Source organism: Notamacropus eugenii, chromosome X (genome assembly GCF_028372415.1).
Source record: "Notamacropus eugenii isolate mMacEug1 chromosome X, mMacEug1.pri_v2, whole genome shotgun sequence".
Classification (NCBI taxonomy): domain Eukaryota; kingdom Metazoa; phylum Chordata; class Mammalia; order Diprotodontia; family Macropodidae; genus Notamacropus; species Notamacropus eugenii.
In genome coordinates this window covers 77856326-77877559 of record NC_092879.1, presented here as the reverse complement: position 1 = coordinate 77877559, position 21234 = coordinate 77856326, and the positions used below count along the sequence as shown (strand labels likewise).

At 42.2% G+C, this 21234-nt stretch overlaps 1 protein-coding gene across 1 annotated transcript in view; it reads right to left on the bottom strand.

Annotated features, from left to right (window-relative positions):
* Positions 1 to 4554: 4554 nt before the first annotated feature.
* The window catches only part of LOC140516128 (sodium/hydrogen exchanger 2-like), a 132103-nt gene continuing 115423 nt past the window's right edge, over positions 4555 to 21234 (bottom strand). The window contains exon 15 of the mRNA XM_072627103.1: positions 4555 to 4642. The gene's annotated coding sequence lies outside the window, so the exon portion shown is untranslated. The remainder of the gene's footprint in view (positions 4643 to 21234) is intronic.

Sequence of the window (21234 nt, the reverse complement as noted above, 5' to 3'; positions counted from 1 at the left end):
GACACTCCTTCCGCTGATGCAAATCACGCCCCAGTCATGCCTGCTCATCAACACTCATCCATGTCTTTATTTCTATAAATCCCCAAGACAGAGCTAACCCAGCATAACGCGCTTATTGGTCTTCAGACAATGATCTCACATTTCAAACAGCAAAAACTAAGTGAATGGTTATAGATGGCCTTAAGATTGTGAGATTCATTGTCCTCTCTATCCTACACAACTTCAAGCATATTAGAAAGGCATTAAGTGTGGTCACACCAACACATGGATTCTGCTTTCCAAGGCCCCACTTAGCCTACTTAAGTACAGAAAGCCTCATCACCAGTAGGTCACCACTTGCAGATGAATTCTGTCTGTAGAAATTTATGAAATAATAAAAACTACAAACTGCCCTGAATCTGGAGCAGTGAGGATGGCATAGTAAGAGTATTAGGGACAGAGGGAGGATGTTAACCTTCCACACAGAAAGGAAAATCTCTAGCATCCATTAATAGGGAATGGTTTGGAATCACTTTCCCTGTGGCAGGAATGAGTTCACCTGCTACCACATATCTTCTAGGTGGCTAGAAGAATTCAGGGCCACAAAGCAAAGCCAACTGGCCTATACAAGGATCCAACTGACAACTTTTGTTGGGTAGTTCTGTGTGCCAGCCAACTGAGACAACAGGCTTTGGACCATGCCACATGTATGACATATTTCTGTTCTGTGTCTACAATGGCATAAAGGAAGATGATATTGAGTACAAAGGTCAGGGTGGAGAAGAGGAGGAAACATGAGGCCTAAGCATATTTTTCCAAACTCACCTGCAGTCGCATCATAAGAAGGGTGTGGTAAAGGTCCCAGAGCAATGGGCATAGGAAAGAGATAACCGGGGCGGCAGTGCTTGGTACGAGGTTGGTTAGCTACAAAAGGGAAAAGAAAAACTGATTAGAATCTAATGAGCATCCAAGCCAACAAATTTTAAGCCTCTGCAATTATACATTTAACAACTGGCAAAATAGATAATTAGTCAGGACCTGACTTGAGAGATGGTTGAGGTATAAAGGATAGTGCCCTGGGCTTGGAGTTAGGAAGTCCTCTGCCACTTAGTGAGCAACTCACACCCTCTATGTGTCTCAAGCAACTCTGCAGGACTATCTACTGAGTCATAGATACATGCAATCTATATTGGTGGAGGGAGTTCCCACATCCGGAGTTCCTTTTGCACATTTGTGTAATTGGAAGCTGGAAAGACACTGCAGGGTTTGGATTAATGCAGTCACCCTTGATCACCCATCCTCATGGAGAGAAGCAATGACATTGAGGCTCAGAAGGAAACAGCCTCCAAAGAAGTCCCCAAAGCTAGCACTCCAGATTGGCCAATGGGACATGTTCACAGTTTTATCTATCTTCCAACCAAGATAATAACCAACTCAAGAGATAAGAGTGTACTGTGGCATACTCCAAAATAGAATCCATACTAATGTAATGTGTGCCAAACCATCTGGAAGGGAACTGAGTCACTGGCTGCTCCAGGGACTGATCAGTATCTGCAGCAATGACAAGGGAAGTGCCACCCTAGGACATGAGCACTAGAGAAGGGCTGAGTGATTAATGAGACTGCTGCAATTAGTCATTGATGCGAGGCTGCTTCTTTTCCAATGTTCCCTAGTTAAGAGGAGCATATCATAATAAGTGGACACTTGTTCTTACCCAAACGTCTCTGGAACTCTTATTGAATTGATTATCATTAGTACAAGGGGATCAAAATAATTGGACCTAATCTGCTTCTAGTCTAATCAATGCCAAAGAAGGGAATGAGGTCTGTCAGCTCTTTAGTGAAGTGTGCAGGCTGACTTCCTCTTAATATGCCACTGCACGTGCACAGAACACACCAAGTTTGCAGCCCAGCTCTGATGCCCACTCGAAAAAGAGGCTCTCAGGATGTCGGGCCCTCACGCAAGAAACATTTCCACCAATTGCACTGTCATTCTCCTCCCCCTCATCTGAAACTGAATTCCTCTTTGATACCTCCTTGTCCACACCCCCAAAAGGTGCCAAGCCCTTCGGGGTCTTCCTTCCCCGTGCCTTTTGCATTTGGCCCCTGCTGCTAACTGGTCTCTCAGTCTCTCCTTCTTCCACCACTCCCTTGCTCCCAGCAGGTTAATCTTCCTAAAATGCCCCTTTCATCAGGTCATGCCCCTGATCAGGCCTCAAGGTCACACCATAGAAAGGCACACTCAAAGAAATGGGAATATTTAGCCTGGAGAATGGAAGGCCCAGAAGACATGAGAGATATCTTCAAGGGCAGTCATGGGGGTTACAGTCTAGACTGGTTTGGTTTGGCCCAAGAGCACAGAAAGAGGAGCGATGGGTAGAAGTCACAAAGAAGCTGAATTAGAGTTGTGGTCCAAGGGCAGTGGGCCACCTTGAGAGACAATAGGTGTTCCTCTTCTTCAGAGATTTTCCAATAAATACTGAATGATCATTTATCAAGGGCATTATGGGCATTCTGTTTCACAAACGGATTAGATTAGAAGGGCTCCAAAGCCTCTTTTAACTCTGAAATTCTGTGATTCTGCTCAAAAGCCTTCACTGGATCCCTAGAGCCTGCAAGATAAAATCTCATTCATTAGCCTAGCATTCAAAGCTCTCCACAATATGGTCCCAAATTACCATTCCAACCTAATTTCCTATTACTCCCTAATATAAAATCACTGTTTCACTTGGACAGGTCCTCCAAACACCTTGGCATCTTTTCTCATGCTCTGGAATTCAACTCAATTCAAGATACATTTGTTTAAGTGCTTCCTATGAGCAAAGTCGTGCCCTGGCACATCCCTCTGCCCACTCTTCAGGCTCAGTTCCTACTCCACCATCTTCTTTCCCGAGGCTTCTGTGAAATTCCATAACTCTTACCTACTACATAAATCATCACCGTCTGATATTCTCATCTTGGAATGTTGAGCTTTTTGTCTCTTCACAGCTTGGATCCAAACTAGACTGCAAGTGGTTCGTACTCCTTAGGCTCCCCTGTATTCCCCACAATGCCTAACAGAAGGCTGGCCACATAATAGCTAATAAATATCAGAGGACCACAGGCTTAGAGTGACAGATGAGGAAAGTGAGGCACAGATTTGGGGGGACTTAGACTCTATATGTCCCAAACTGAACTCATCTCCCCACCCAACCCTCCCCTGTTCCAAACTTCCCTCTGACTGGCAAAGACACCACCATCTTCCCAGTCACCCTGGTTTGCAACCTATGTGTCATCTTTGACTCTTCACTTGCACTTACCCTGTCTGTTAAACTAGCTGCCAAACTGTCTATTTTCCCTTCATAACATTTCCCACATACATCCCCTTCTCACCACCATTCGAGGTCAGGGTGTCATCTCCACTCATCTGGATTATTATAATAGCTTCCTATTGGTCTCTTTGCCCCAACCCACCCCCTCTCCCAGTCCACCTTCCACTCACCAGACCAAAGATCCTCAGCTTGCCAAACTCTTCTAAGATCAAATATAAACTTCTCCATTACTTAAATTGCTTCAAACTTTGCCTCTTTTCCCCTTTATGGACTTCTTTCACACCCAGGCATACTGGCATACTTACTGTTCTTCACACATGACCCTCCATCTCCCACCTCTGTGCCTTTCCATTGACTGGCCCCCATGCCTGGAATGCCCTCCCTCGTCACCTTTGCCTCTTTGAATTCCTGGCTTCCTTCAAGATTCATCTTCTCTGAGATGAACCAGTAGATACTGGGTATCTGCTCTACATATCCTATACGTACCTGTTTATACATAAGCTGTCTCCCTCATTAGAATGTTAAGCTCCTTAATAACAGGAATTATTTTTTTCTTTTTCTAGTTATCCTCAATGACTAGCACAAAGATTCTTAACCTTTTTTATGCCATGGATCTCTTTGGCAGTTTGGTAAAACCTAATGACCCCTTCTCAGAACAATGTTATTAAATGTATAAAATAAAATGCACAGAATTACAAAGAAAACCAATTATATTGAAATAAAGATGCACTTTTTTCCATCCAAGTCCATGGACCCTCTGAAATCTGTCCATAAAGCAAAGTATTCATCAACCCCAGATTAAGAAACATCGGCTTAACCCAATGCCTGGCACACATGAAGGGTTTTTAATAAATGCTTACTGATCAATTAATGGATGAATGAGTTTTACAGGTTATAGGAACATTAATCTGGAGATAGAAGGGATCTTAGAGGTCATCTAGTTCAACCCACTCATTTGACCATTGATGGAACTGAGACCAATAGAGATTACGTGACTTGCCCAAAGATCACATTGGTAGTGAGTAGCCAAGTCAGAATTTGACCATCTAATGAATCAAAATGGCCACAGGCCTTCTGCAGAAATCAGTGAATGAAAACAGAAAATGGTATCCTCCGAGTACAGGCCTCTTAGGAACTCAGGCTCAGCACATTGCATACATCACCCTCCAATTTCTAATCCCCATATAGCAGAGTTTCCCAGAAGCCACGAGCAAGTCTCTCTCAGTTGTACTCACTGAACCAGTATTTCCAGACGTTCCCATGGGTTCCCTCTCCTGAGAACCAGCACCTCCAGAAGAAGCCTTCATGGTGGAATGTGAGGGCACTTCTTGAGGAGTCTCTGGAAACACCTTCCTACAGGAAACAAAACATGACAACAATTAAACCTATGGCCCTAGCACAGAGAAGTCTAGCTTGGACACAGAGTTCTGATACTAGTTGGAAGTCTGCCTTAGCTTTCTAGGAAGTGAGAAGCAAGCTAAACACACAGAACTGGACCCAGAGTGTACCCTGATTCATAGGATATAGAGCTAGAATGGACTTGAGATATCACCCAGTCATTTTATGGATGAGGAGACAAAGACTCAGAGAGGGAAGTAATATTCTCAAGGCCCCAGAGCTAGTAAGTACAGAGCAGAGCCAGGATTTAAACCCAGGTCTTCTGACAACAGAATACACTTAAGGGGCAGCTAATAATAGCTCGATGTCACCTTGTTCAGAGCCCCCAGACATCTGGGCAAGGCCCTCTGCTGGTTAGCTGTTTTACAGGTGACAGACACAAAGTTAAGAGTCTTGGAAAAGGCATGTCCATCAAATGTGCGGATGCCACTAAGCTGGGAGAGCCAACTAAAACATGGAACGAGAGAGATGGGATCCCAAAAGATCTTGACAGCCTTAACAACAGGAGAGAGCAAACAGGGTAAAAATTAAAAGAGATAAATATAGAGGCTTATATTTGTACTGAAAAACAATCAACTTTACAAGTACAGCCTAGGGAGGAATGGCTGGAGATCAGCTTGTCTGAAAACTCTCTGGAGATGCTAATGAAGCAGAAGTTCAATAAAAGTCAGTAGTAAACTATGCCAGCCTCCAAGCTACTATGAGCCTGCATTTGGAGACATGTTAGCTATGTTAGCCTGCATTTGGAGACGTGCAATCTCCAGGCCCAGAGAACCAATAGCCTTGCCCTGGACCAAGTGTAGTCTTCAGAGTGCCACCTTTGGGGAAGGATATTGATAAACTGGAGGGAATTGAGATGAGGACAAGAAGGATCAGAAATGACCCTGCAGTCAAAACGTATAAGGATTCAGTGAAGGAACATGGAGATGTGGGATATGTAGCCTGGAAGAGAAAAGACCTGGGGGGAAGGTGAGGAGTGAGGGTGAGCAGGAAGCCATCAAATCTTGTTGTGTGGAAGAAGGAATAGACTCATTCTGCTTGGCCCCAGAGAGCAGAACTAGGACAGTTGGGTGGGGGGAGTCGTGGAAAAGCTCCCTAAGAATTGGAGTTGCCCCAAAGTAGAGAGGGCTGCCTCAGGAGGCAGTGACCATTCCTTCATTAAAGGTCTTCAAGCAAAAGCTACATGCCTACTCGTTGAGGATGGATGTTGGAGATGGGAGCGATTTGGCGTAAGTGGCCCCCAGGTCCCCTCCAGTTCTGAGATTCTGTAACTACAAATCAAGAAATACTTGTCGACTGACAAAGACCTTAAATATGAGGCTGCAGTTGCAAACAATACTTAATTACAGACAAGAACAAGCACAATCCTACAAATGGTTTAACTCTTGGTTAAAAAATAGTTAAACTCCTGGGGGGAAAACCCAGCTTCCTAAAACACTCTATTCCCAAATTAGGATGTTAGTTTGTTTGAATATCCTTCCCATTATCAACTCAGATATATATATATATATTTAAGGCTGTATCAGAAAACCATTTGGACACAAGCTTTCAGTTTAATTAACCACAATGCTCCAGTCCTACTAATAAACATCTTGCAAACCTCTGTGAAACCATCTGTCTCACTATGTCTCTATGGTCATCCAGAGGGCAGAGATCCAGGATTCCCCTGGTCCCTGGATGCACCATCCTCACTGTTTGGGCAGAACGGTTCCAGGTGAGTCTGATGCATGAAAAAATGGGCCACCAGTGTGGATTGGCAGCTTGTTTTTCCAAGTTCCTTGGCCAGGATGACAGTGTCTGAATAAAAGGCTGGATTGTAAAATATAGTCAAACTTCATTAATTGCGAGGAACTAGGAGGGAGGTAAGACTGGATTAGTGTCAAATTTGAATTATGGATTTATTTTTCATTAAAATGAAGTTTAATTACTGTATTTGCCTAGACACTGGCCTTTCCTAAAAACAGGCGTACACTCAAAATGAGACCTCTTTGAAAGAAAGAAAAAGATATAAACATTGAAAAATCCCTTGATAGTAGGCCACAATCAGGTTTTATACAAGAGATCTGGGGGGAAGTACAGCCTGTATTTGAACAAATATGGTACATACATATTGTGATACATATTAAGTTCGGAGACTAATAGAATACTCCTGAGCAGAGGATTCTGCCACTCAGTATAGATTCCCCCATATTCCTCCTGGAGTACACCAACAATCCCCAACTAGAGACCAAGGAGGGACATCCTTTTGTGGCGATATCTGTCTAGTATTGTGATTATGGCTTTGTCAGGAAAGCCCAACCTCCCCACACCCTCTCCTCCCCAAAACCTCCTTAACCCCTTTGCTTCCTACCTGGATTTCAACAATTAGAGAGGCATCAGATTATGTGGCAGAAAGATCCCAATAGTGGGGAAAAGGGAAATAGAGACAGCAAAAAGTATTTTTGATGGCCAGTTTCTCTGAAGACCAAGACTATGACATTTCTGTGTAAGACCCTACTGAGTGCCAACAGACAGCTCCCCCACCCAAAGGAAGAAAATGGTAACATTCAGGTCACCCATATAGACATGTACCCCAAATGTACATGATAACCTTGGCTTTGGTTGTTGCTAATCCAGACCCATGATTCCATTCCTATGGTCACCTTCTGGTGTGAAGCTCCGGTCCTAGGTACAACTCAGCAACTGTGGTCTGAGGTAGGTGCCCAGAGCATGGAGAGCTTCACGTGCCAGAGACAAACCTTAGGACACCATTAAACGTGAGCACTATGACACTGTTCAGATAAAGCCGTGAGTCTGCATCTGAGCTGCGCAAAGAAAGAGCCTTTTGGGGTAGACCACAGTTCAAACCAAACAAAGGTTGCTTTCAGAGGTATGGAGAGAGAAAGCTCTCCCTCAGAGCTTAATTCTAGAAACCATTTCCTTACTGAATGGATGGAATGTTTGGAACCATTTTTCTCTGTAAATCTTCCTGGACATTTGCTTTGCCAAATTCCTCAAATGCATAAATCCCAGATCTACAGCTTTAGGTATATAGCTGAGAAGTCATGTGGCACAATGGTGAGGAGGCCAGCCTTAGAGTCAGGCTATCTTGGGTTCAAGGCTTGCTTCCACCAGACCAGCACTGTGAACCTGACCACGTCACCTACCTTCTCAATGCCCCAATCAACTCTCCAAGACTGCAAGTTGCAAACATGTCGTCATTGTGCACCATCAGAGAGAGTTTTCACATAAGGAGGTCCCTGTACTGATGAAGTCTCAGGTCTGGACCAAAAATATTTTTGAAAATATGATATGTGGTTTGAAATAAGAAAGGTAATGAGAGCCCTGAACATTTGGGGAACCTACAATATCATCACCAAGAATATTTCTCCTGACACTTCAACCTGCTACAATTTGCTGTTACGCCACCAGGCCCCTAGACCATTCAAAATGGAGAGAGAACTTAGCTAATATCTAGGCCACCCCCCCTTGTTTTACAGAGAGGGAAACTGATAAAAGACAAGTGACTTGACCAAAGTCATATGCAAGGGAGCAGTGGAGCTGGTAGTAGAACCCAGATCCTCCCAAGCAAGCCTACAGTAGTCTAGGAGGCCATTGAGCCTCTCCTTCCCTCTCAGGCTTCCCTTGGGCCTCCCAATGGCAGTGTTTTCCAGGAAGTGCTTTGCCAATGCCCAAATTTCAACCATTGCCAAGTGCTACAAACACAAGTTAAAATGAAAAGCCTAAGAGCCATCTTCTAGTATTTCTGTGTTAGCTTCCTAGGACCCCAATTTCTTTCTTAGGCCATTAGAGGGAAGCCCTGGTGGCTTTTCATAAGACTCATTTGATGACTGCTTACCCTCTCAGTGTCCAGAGTTCCATTTTTAGAGGCAAAATCTCCACAGGCCTCTGTTGCTAGCAGCCAGTACTCTGTTCCAAATGCAACGAGGAACAGGAGAACTCCAATAACACCAACAATTCCCGCAACCAGGGCACCAATTCCAGTTTTCATGCTCAGATGAGTGGCTTTCCTGCTCCCTATGCCCCACAAGAGAATCTCTGAAGTGACCAGCTGTCAGGGACTGCCCGCCCAGTATTGGGATATAGGGAGGAGGGGTCCTATTTTAAGACTCAGATGAATATCATTTTAGGATTGGTCCAAGTTGTGGAGAGCTCTAAGAGCAGTGCTATTAAAAGAAGATGACCTTGTTCAGCCAAGTCATTGGATCATTAGCCAAAAGGTTCCACAAGTGTGGCCCAAAGAATTCAAACGGGGTAAAAGGCACATTTGTTTCCCAAAGGAAGGCTGGCTCCCACACACTTGCATATTATTCCCCTTCATGACCTCTACAATCCACACCTTCACAAAGGTGCTTTGAAAGCACAGCTTAAGTGTCTCCCCTAAATGAGAATGATCTTCCCTGATTTCTCCAACTGTTAATGCTTTCTACCTCCTGAAATGACTTTGTCCTCCCTTACATACACTGTAGTATATATTTACTCATCTGGACATGGTAATCCAAATACCTCCCTTGATAAGATGTAATCTCACTGAAGGCAGGGACTGTTTGGATTTGGCTTTTGTTTCCTTAGTACCTAGAACAGTGCCTTGCACATAGTAAGTGTTCAATAGATCTGTTAAATTGAATTAGGTTAAATGAAAAATGTCAGATAAACAAGTGCTAGTGGTTTCTTTCATTCCACAAAGTTCATTTTGTAAAAGTGAAAAAGAAAATAAGTTGCCTGGAAGATTGCTGATGATCATGACTATCTGTACGTCAGCTCCTTGAATGAAGAATACCCTGTGACATGCAGTCTTCAGCTCTGGCATCTAGCTCAAGGAATCCTTGCCCATAGTAAGCACTTACATTTTTACAAAATTATTATTCATGTGATTATAATAATCATGTTACTGAATAATAAGGGGCAATATCCAGATATGTACTCACTACGCACATAGGCCTAGTAGAGAGACTGGAAGTTCTCTCTTCTCTTCTTGGCAAAGTACTCACAGTTTAACAATAACAAAACTTTTCTTAAAAAAAAATCAATGTGCTTTCTTTCCTGTCTTAGCTCAGCACAGAAACTGAATTATGCTGAGATGGATGGGAAGGCTGAAGAACCCAGATGAATTCAAATGTTTCTGAAGAATTCAAGAGAAGCAAGAAGCCTATGAGTAAGATGGAAGGACCAGTAGGTACTGGGAAAGGATTGGCCAGTTGGAAGGGATAGCCAGGACCAGGGGAGATTCCCTTCAATAATGATAGAGCAATAGCAGGATGATGTGCTGCTGGTGAAACTAGGAATTGACCTAGCTTTACTAGAAAAAAATTTGGAATTATGCTTCCAAAGTCACCAGGTAATACTTCTACTAAGTCTATATTCCAAAGAAATCAAAGGAAAAGCAAAAGAGCCTACGTATACAAAAATACTTACAGCAGCTCTTTTTGTAATGGCAAAGAATTAGAAACTAAGGGAATGTCCATCAAGTGGGGAATAGTTGAACAAATTCTGGTATATTACGTAATGGAATGCCATTGTGCCAGGAAATGATGAAAAGGACTATTTCAGAGAAAATTTGAAAAATTCATGAATTGATACAGAGTGAAATGAGCAGAACCAGGAAAGCAATTTATACAACATTTATACAGAAAAAAATTATATAATATGCAAAATATAATTTATACAACAACATTAAAAAATGAACGTCTGTGAAAGACTTAAGAACTCTGAGTCAAGGCAACGTGAATTTATTAAGCACTTACTAAGCACTGTACTGCTATCCTAAAGCCTAGGAAGACAAAGAAAGGGAAATGAGAGTCCCTGTCCTCAAGGTGCTCATGGTCTAATGGAGGAGACAATATGCAAACAACTATGTACAGACAAGCTATATGTAGGATAGATTGGGGATCACCAGCAGAGGGAAGGTGCTAGCATTAAGGGGGATCAGGGGAGGCATAATATAGAACTTGGGCTTTTAGTTGGGGCTTGAAGAAAACCAGGGAAGCCAGGAGACAGAGATGAAGAGGGAGAGAACTATAGGCATAGGAAAGAGTCAGTGCAAATATCCACAGTCAGGAGATAGTGCATCTTGTGGGAGGAACAGTAAAGAGGCTAATACCACTGGAATGGAGTATGCCTGAGGGTGAGTGAAATGTAAGGAGATTAAAAAGGTAAGGAGGGGCAGGGCTAGGTTAGGAAAGGCTTTGAATGCCAACAAGAGGGGTTTGCATCTGATCCTGGAAGTGACAGGGAGCCAGTGGCCTTGTGGGGAATAGAGGAGTGACAGGGTCAGAAATGCACTTTAGGAAGATCATTTGACAACTAAAAATGGAGGATGGACTGGAGTGGGAAGAGACTTGAGGCAAGAGAGACTAATGTAATGTACTGATGAAGAATATTACCCACCACTGTCAGGTGAAAGACTCTTTTTGTCTTGGATGAGACAGACGTTTTGGAAACAACTTATGTGGGAATTTGTTTTCCTTGACTATGCATTTTGTCATAAAGATTTTGTTCTTCTTTTGTTTTCCAGAGAGATTAGAGTGGGAAAGAGGAAAAATAAATGTTTGTAAATTGGGGGAGGGGGAGTGAATTGCAAAAAGAAAAGCAGGAGCATGGAAAATATGGGATCATCAAGATATAAGAACAAGAGAAAGGGAAATACTGGAGGAATCCATTAGAAAATCAGGAGCAAAGGGATCAGGCAAGAAGCAACAAGTAGGTTCTGAGCAATAGCTAAAGGAAAGCTCTGAGGAGTGGGGATGGCCTTGGTTCAAGTCCCACTTTAGCCACAAGGTAGCTGTATGGATCTGGCCAAACCACATAACCCAACAATGTTTTAGGCCAATAGTTCTTTTAAAAATGAAGTTTGGAGGAGGCAGAGCCAAGATGACAGAGCAGAAAGACAACCAGTTCTAGCTCTGTCCCCATAGCCCGTATAACACCTATAAAAATGAATAAACAAATTCTAGAGCAGCAGAAGCCACAAAATGACAGAGTGAAAAGAGATTTCCAAACCAAGACAGCCTGAAAAGCCAACAGGAAAGGTCTATCACACCAGATTCAGAACGCAGCCCAGCCTTGGCCACTTAGTGTGGCAGGGACAGAACTGGAGGAGCCCTCAACCTAAAGACCCTGGGGGAATCAAGAGGCTCATCTGGGTCTCAGTACTGATTGGCAGTCCTGGAGTGAGGAGGAGCACTGGTGTGGTAGGGCTAGTGAAAACTCTGGAGAGAGAATCCTACTCATAGATTCCAGGCAGAAAAGAGTGCTTGTGAATGCTCACAGACCAGAGCACAGGCCAGGAGAGGAGTAAACTCCTCTCCCTTGATTGTGCCACCGTGGAGGAACTAAGAACTTACAGGTCCCTACAGTATACCTTTTTCTTGACAAAGGACTCAAAAGTCAAGTAACTAGCTGGGAAAATGCCCCAAAAAGGGGAAAAAATAAGACTCTAGAAGGTTACTTTCTTGGTGAAAAGGTATTTTCTTCCATCCTTTTGAATTAAGAAGAACAAAGCATACAATCAGAGGATGATATAAGCGTCAAGGCTTCTGCATCCAAAACCTCCAAAATAAAATATGCAATAGTCTCAGGCCATGGAAGAGCTCAAAAAGGATTTTGAAAATCAAGTAAGAGAGGTGGAGGAAAAATTGGGAAGAGAAATGAGAATGATGCAAGAAAATTATGAAAAGCTGAATCAACAGCTTGCTAAAGGAGATGCCCCAAAAAATGCTGAAGAAAATAACACCTTTAAAAATAGACTAAACCAAATGGCAAAAGAGGTTCAAAAAACAATGAGGAGAAGAATGCTTTAAAAAGCAGAATTAGCCAAATGGAAAAGGAGGCTCAAAAGCTGACTGAAGAAAATAGTTCTTCAAAAATTAGAATGGAGTAGATGGAAGCTAATGGCTTTATGAGAAACCAAGAAATTATAAAACAAAACCAAAAGAATGAAAAATAGAAAACAATGTGAAATATCTCATTGGAAAAACAACTGACCTGGAAAATAGATCCAGGAGAGAAAATTGAAAAATTATTGGCTTACCTGAAAACCAGGATCAAAAAAAAAGAGCCTAGACATCATTTTCCAAGAAATTATCAAGGAAAACTGCCCTGATATTCTAGAACCAGAGGGTAAAATAGAAATGGAAACAATTCACTGATCACCTCCTGAAAGAGATTCCAAAAGTAAAACTCTTAGGAATATTACAGCCAAATTCCAGAGTTCTCAGTTCAAGGAGAAAATATTACAAACAGCCAGAAAGAAACAATTCAAGTATTGTGGAAATACAACCGGGATAATACAGGATTTAGCAGCTTCTACACTAAGGGATCAAAGGATTTGGAATATAATATTCCAGAAGTCAAAAATCACCTACCCAGCAAAACTGAGTATAATACTTCAGGGGAAAATATGGGATTTCGATGAAACAGAGAACTTCCAAGTATTCTTGTTGAAAAGACCAGAGCTGAACATAAAATTTGACTTTCAAATACAAGAATCAAGAGAAACATGGAAAGGTAAACAGGAAAGAGAAGCCTTAAGGAAATTGTTAAAGTTGAACTGTTTAGATTCCTACATGGAAAGATGTTATTTGTAACTCATGAGACCTTTTTCAGGTGTGTATGGATATGTATGTATGTGTATATTATATACGTGTAGGTATGTATATGTACATGTATGTATGTGTATGTGTGTGTATATATATATATATATATATATATATATATATATATATATATATATATATATATATATATATATATATACACATACATAGAGGGCACAGGGTGAACTGAATTTGAAGGTAGAATACCTAAAAAAATAAAATTTACTGTTGAATTAAATGTACTAGGAGTAAGAGAAAGGGAGAGGTAGAATGTAGTAAATCATATTACATACAAGAGAGAAGAAAGAGCTTCTACAATAGAGGAGAAGAGGGGGAAGAAGAAAGGAAATAAATGAGCCTTACTCTTATGGGATTTGGCTTAAGGAGGGAATAACACACACTCAATTGGATATGGAAATCTATTTTACCCTGCAGGAAGACAAGGGGAAAGGGTATAGGAGAGGGAAGATAATAGAAGGGACAGCAAATTGGGGAAAAGGATAATCAGAAGCAAACATTATTGAGGACAGGTCAAGGGAGAGAATAGAATAAATGAAGGGCAGGATAGGACAGAGGGAAATGTGGTTAGTCTTTTACAACATAACTATTATGGAAGTGCTTTGCATTGTTACACATGTATGACCTATACTGAATTTCTTGTTTTCTCAATGAGAGTGGGAGGGAGGGAAAGAATATGGAACTCAAAGCTTTAAGAATGAATGTTAAAAAATTGTTTTATCATGCAACTGGAAATTAAGCTTTACAGGCAATGGAGTATAGAAATTTATTTTGCCCTACAGGAAAATAGAAGGGAAAGGGGATGGCAGAAGGGTGGGTAATAGAAGGGAGGACAGACTGGAGGAAGGGGTAGATGGGGTGCATGCTGTCCTGGAGTGGGAGGTGGGGAGAAATGGGGAGAAAATTTTGAATTCAAATTCTTGTGGAAATCAATGTTAAGAACTAAAACATAAATAAATTATAAATTTTAAAAAATGAAGTCTGTAGACCCAAAGGGATCCCCAAAACCCTTCTAGGAGTTTTGTGAGGTCAAAACTATTTCTATAATAATGCTAAGACATTTTAATTTCTAATAGAGTAAATAGTGATAGATGTAACCCACATTAACAAAAGCTCTTGGCAGGGGGTATCTTTAGTCATTTTTAAGATTGTAAAACGATTCTGAGACCAAAAGGTCTCAGAACCACTTTGAGAACTACTTGTTCTAGACAATTCTCTAAAACATATGTAACAGTTACAGAGAAGGCACCAGCCCCCATTGGTAGAGAGACTTGCCTCACCTGAGGCAAATAGTCTTTTACTATTGAAACAAAAAGTCCAGGCCCTATCCCAAATATATAGAAGGCCAGGCGAGCAGGGAAGTGGGAGGAGGGGCAGGGATGCAGGGAGTCACAACTATAAGTCACAATCCTTAGTTTCACAGGCCTTACAATCTATAAGGGAAAATGAAACGTGCCCATAAAACTGAAGACAAAACCAAAGCACCTGTGATCAAGGGCTGAGTTGTACAGCACACATAGCACTTAGTGCAGAAACAGGAAAGAGACTTCTGGGCTGGAGTAGCAGATGAGGTTTGTGAAACAGGCTTCTTTACTGATTCAGGCAGTAAGTATTTGTTGAATATCCATCCCTTGGTCACTAGAAACACACAGACGTTCCAGAATCCATTCAGAGGAGAGTGACCAGGATAGAAAGGTGACTACTGACCACATCATAGGAGGATTGGTTAAAGGAATCAGGGATGTTTAGCCTAGTGAAGAGAAATTTTAGGGGCCACATGACAGATATCTCCATGTACCTGAAAGCTGTCTTACAAAAGAGAGATGAGCCTTTTTCTCCTTGGCCCCTGAAGACAGAACCAGGAGCAGTGGTTGGACCCTGGGTCAAGAAGCCGATTTAGGCTTCATGTCAGGAAAAACCTCCTAACCCTGAGGACAATCTCAAAGAAGAGGGAGGAAGCTGCCTGGGAAGGACAATTCAAGAAAGGGCTGCTTGGAGAGCCTATGGTAGAGGGTCCAGGTTGCATCTAGACGGATGATCTGACATCTCCTCTAGCTTTGAGAGTCCATGATTTCTAATACCAGCGATATAAGGAGAATCAAATGATACGTGACACCTGAGTGGTTCAGACTAAGCACAGATCAGGCAGATCTTGAGGGACTGGGCAACAGAGAAGGGGCGATGGAAAGAGATGGCATTCCTCCCCAGTCAGCTGCCCTGGAGGGATTTTTTTTCCCTCAACTGTTCCACCTGCTCATATCAGCAAAGGAATTTTCCCCTCCCAGAAACCTGAGAGTCAGCTGCAAAAGCTACATGAAAAAGGAGACATGGCCCCAGATCACCATGGCTTGGCAGAGCTTCCCACTAGGGTGTGGCCAAGAGGCCCAGGGAGGAGAGGGAATGGGTTTTCGGTTCCTTGTCTAAAAATTCACCTCTGCCAGCAGGCAGAGAGGGGCTTTCCCTGGCCACTGCCTTCTTTGAGACTAGAAGCTCCCCCAATTACCTGAGACCTCACCAGTTTCCTGGTTTGGCTGCTCTTGGGCCCAACACCTTGACTTTGCCACACAGAGCTACATCTATCAATATGACACAAAGGCCATGCCTTGGGCGGTTTGTTTTACCAGCTGAGTGGGCTAATCAGTCTTTATAAAAAGAAGCTGCATCAGTGACAAAGAGCTGGTGACTAAAATAAGATTGTGAGGATTGAGTAGCTGGCAGCCTGTGGAGAATTAGCCAGTCAGATCTGATTTCACTACACTTTTAAAGGCCAAGGCCAATTTTACTGATAAAGTTTGATGGTGACAGCTGAAGTCTCAAATTCTAAATATTTAACAAGAGCTAGGCCTCAACTTAAAGCCTCTTCTGGAATGATCAGACTCTGACTTAGATAGTTGCAAGAGGGACAGTTTCCTCTTATTTGATTTAGTAAAAAGAGCCCTGGATTTGGAGCATGAAGAGCTGAGTTCCAATCCTGGGTCTAAGACTTACTAGCTCTGTGACCTTGAGTAACTCACTGAACTTCTCTGTGTCTCAGTTTCTTCCTCTGTAAAACTAACAAGCAGAGTACATAGAGTAAATGGTCTCGAAGGACACTACTGGCCCTAAATCTATGATCCTACAAAAATTAATTTGTCAACTACTGCTTGTGATGCAGACATGCCAAAAGGCCACTTTGAACATAATTGCAATTTATCTGCCAATATCAGTTGCACAAAATATTAAATAATGAAATGTACACTATCTTAGCAGACAGGAAATGCTTGATTATTGACAGGATGCTCAGCTGTCAATCAGTTGTCCTTCTACAGTCAGTCTATCCACTAGTTAAAGCAAAAATAAATAGTCAATACCAGAATAGAAGAAATGATAAAGATGAATGGTAGAATTAGCTCTAAACCAAATCATCTAAACGAGTTACTTACTCTTAAAAAAGGAAATGGGTGAAAGTCGAGACACAGGATAACTTCTTAGAGAAATTGAAATGATGTAAAAGTGACTACAATGAGAAAGGCAAAAGAACCCGGAAACCATCTTAACTAAGACGCCAAGAGGAAAGGCATGGCAAACTGAAGTCATTCACCAAGAGCTTCCTCGTCTGCCCTCCTCTTCATCTCACATCTCTCAGATCTCTTCCCCTATCTCCCCTTTTACCTTATTTCACATGAAGAGGTAGCCCTTCTCTTTACTAAGGAGAATCACTCTACAAGAACCCTTGATCCCATGACATCCTATCTTCCCCAGCAGATTACCTCCTCTGTCAACCACACTGACTAATCTTCAATTTCTCCCTATCTACTTCATGCTTCCCTGATGCCTGTAAACAGTCTCAAGTCTCCCACATCCTTAAACCCCTCACTTGAACATCCCTCCCTGCTAGGTATCATCCTACAGCTCTCCTTCCTTTTATGGCTAAAGCCCTAGAAAAAAATATCTACTATCTGTGGCTCTACTTCCCATCCTCTCACTCAACTCTAAGCTCTTTCTGCAGTGTGGCTTCTAACCCCGTTATTCAAATGTAGCTGCTCTTTCCAAAGCTACCTTTGATCTCTTACTTGCCAAATCTAATTGCTTTTTCTCGATCTTCATCCTTCTTGACAGAGCTCTCTGCAGTCTGGCACTGTGGATCACTCTCTACTCCTGGAGGTTCTCTTCTCTCTAGGTTTTTTTGAGGGTGATCTTTCCTGGTTCTTCTCCTACCTGTCTGACCACTCTTTCTCTGTCTCCTTTGCTGGATCTTCATCCAGTTCAGTCTGGATAACTACAGGTACCCTCTGAATATTTGTCTTGGGCCCTCTTCTCTGCTCTTGTCTTTCTATACAGTCATACTTGGGGACCTCATCAGTTTCCATGGATCTGATTATTATCTCTATGCAGATGATTCTCAGATCTATTTATCCAGCGCTAACCTTTCTCCTGACTGTTGGTCTCCCATCTGCAACTGCCTATTACACATCTTGAACTATATGTCCCATTGGTATCTTAAATTCAACGTGTCCAAGAGGGAATTCATTGTCTTTCTCCAAAGACTTCCCTATTAGTGTTGAGGGGACACCATTCTCTCAGTCACCCAGACTCACAACCTGGGAGTCATTCTCAACTCCTCACTCTCTCTCACCCCCCTCATGTGAAATCATTTGCCTAATCTAGTCAATTCTACCTTGATGGTTGCTTTCCTGTGTGCCCCTTCTCTCCTCTGATAACAGCTGCCACAACAGTGTAGGTTCTCATCACCTCATGCCTGGACTTTTAATAGCCTACATTTTTATCTCCTTATCCCATTTCTCTCCTCCTTCCAGTCCATCCTCTAATCAGCTATTAAAGTGATCGTCCTAGAATATGTCTGACCATGTCACCCCCTTACTCAATAAGCTCTAATGCCTCCCTATTACTTCCAAGATAAAATATAAACTACTAGATTTTAAAGCCCTTAGTAATCTGGCCTCTTTCCACTTTCCTGGTCTTATAGATTACTCCCCTCCCACCATATATTCTTCAATACACTAGCCACCTTGGTGTTCCTCCCACAACACATTCCATCTCTCAACTGTGGCTTTTCATTGGCTGTTACCCATGCCTGGAATGCTCTCGCTCATCTCTGCCTTCTGACTTCCCTGGCTTATGGCTTACTTTGAGTCTCAACTAAATACCACCTTCTAACCTAGAGAATGTTAAACAATCTAGTTCAGAGATTCTTAATCTTTTTTGTGTCACAGCCCCCTTAAGCAGTTCATGAAGCCTCTGGACCCCTTCTCAGGATCATGTATTTAACTACAGAAAATGAAATATAGATGAGTGCAAAGAAAACCAATTATCTTGAAATATAGTTATCAACATCTTTGTAAGTAAACTAAGAACATCTGATCTAGATAAAGTCCTCCAATCAACCAGATGGACCATCTATGGAGGATTTATGAGAGAACACGGCCACGAACTGCAGAGGCTAAGAAGGCATGGCCACAATGTCATCTGTCTCAATAGAAGGGATCTTTATATTGATGAGTTTGAAGACCCAACAAAGTAATGAATTATGACAATGACCAGCTATTAGAAAGTTTCCCAAAATCTATTTTGGATTCTGTTCTTGACAAGAAATCACAGATAAACTTTATCTAATAAGAGTCATTAAACTCCAAGATACAGGAATCATCCTCAACTTCTCACTCTCTCACCTCCCATGTGAAGGCAAATCCAGTCAATTCGACCTTTACAACATCTCTCACATGTGCCCCTTCTCCATGAACAGCTCATGTTCATGGGACGTTTTAGAATTTGTAAATACTAAGAAAATAATCACAATACTAAGAAAAAAGAAGTGAAACAATTCTTAGCCAATTTTATACATGACAAGACTGAAGCTTGGAAAAATCAAGGCTGCACAGAATGCCTGCTCTACAAGGGACCTTAGAGATCAAATAGGTCAAGGTCCTTATTTATTGATGACTATGACAGGGAAAGGGACTTTCCTGAGGCCACACAGATAATAGGAAACAGAATCAAGACCTGAACCCAGGTCCTCTGACAGGTCACTAAAAGAGTTGGGGAGAGGCTATGATATGTGGTATACCCACTGATGGTGGCATGCCAGACAGCTGTCTTCCTCTTCTCTGGCAGCCAGTGAGCATCAGCCAAGCTATGAACACTCTTCAGGTGAATGGTACATCTCACTTCTTACAAACTGCCTTCTTGATTCCTAGGACCATAAACTTATAGCTAAAAGTGACCTTAAAGATAATCTAGTCTGATCCCCTCATTTTAGAAGTAGAAACCAAGATCCTCTAAGTTAAGTGACTTGCCCAAGGTCATATAGGTAATACATGGAAGAAAGAGGCTGAACTCAGATCTTCTGGCTCTAAACCTAGCACTCTCTCTACCATTTTTCTGGGTTGATCCTACACAGTCACTGAAAGAATTTCTTTGTAAACTACTTGAACATTCTGTCATTAAACAATATTTTCTCTTTTGAAGCTGAAAGCACTTTCTATCCATTCTCTCACTTATCTTCATAAGTGATAATGGATTATACGGTTGCCTCAGTGGAAGCAGGAGAAATGCCTGGAGCTCTTTTTAGCTCCTGGCATGGTCCCATGCAACAACGAATGTCTATACCCTGCCCAACAACTGCCTTTGGAGAGAAGGGACATTCCTCTCCCTCAGCATTTGTCTGTTCCTCCCTAGCTCCTCATCTCTGTAATAAGGAGAGGTCAGAAGTCTAAGGTCCAGAAGTTCCCAAAAGGTCAAATGGGTGACCCTGAGAGGTGAGAGGTTCCCTCCTCACTCGCAGTCTTAAAGCAAGGGACTTTGAGGGGGCTGAGATGACCAACTCTGAGATTCTGTGATTCTGGGACTCCCAAGACATCTGCCCTTCTCAGCTCCTACCCCACTACCTCCTAGTACAAGCTTGGGAAAATGAAAGCCACTTACATCCATTTGTATGTAGCTGAGTAGCATCCTATTAAACCCTAATTTAAGGCATTTAATTTAAATAATAATGTTGTCCTTAATTAAAGGGAAAAAGTTCAGCTATGCTCTCTCCCTCACGTTCTAGATGAACACTGCTCATTTCCTAGGCAGTGATGGTGTGAGCACAGCTCGTTGCATGTGTGCCACAGAGGCTGGCACTTAATATTTGGAGAACTCTGGCTGACTTTCTAACAGCTCTGAAGGTAGTAACCTGGTCAGGATGGGGTAAGTTAAGGCACTGCAGATCCTGCTCCCTGGCAGCAGCTTGACTGTGGAGTAGAAACCAGACCGAAGCTTATATCTGGTCAAAAGGAATTGTGGTCTCAAGGTCGAAACCAAAATCTCACTTTCATTATTCTCACGTTTTCAGCAGCAGTCAGAAGGAAATTTCTTAAAGATCATTTTAGTCTATTCCCCTTGTTTTACAGAAAATGAAACCAAGGCTCAAAGGAAATGATCTGCCCAACATCAGAGACCTGAGACTTAGGACCTGGATACCAAGTCCTAGACCTCTTCATTTCCCCTGTGCCACACTGCCATGCTTTTCATTGACCCAAATATCATGGGCAGCAGCATCTAACTCATATCAATCATCCTCCTGAAAAACAAGCTTCTAATGGTGGTGGTGACCATCAACACCAAATGAACCAGCATCTCACATGTTAACAAAAGACTATAAGGTGGCATAAGATTGGAAGAGGACTGATTTTCAAAAATGGGAAAATAGTGAAGTATACAGACTGTACGCCAGAGAGCTTGGCTTCAATTACTGGTGAAATTGTACAATCCACTGTTGAAGCATGTGGATGCCTCAGTTGCATTTAACAAGAGAAGCTGTGATCACAAAGAGCTAGCAAGGCTTCATCAAGAACAAGTAATGCCAGACCAACCTCACTTCCCATTTTGTTTTGTTTTGTTAGAGAGGGGACTGGGTGACTAGAATGGGACTGCCATAAATATAGCACACCAGGATTT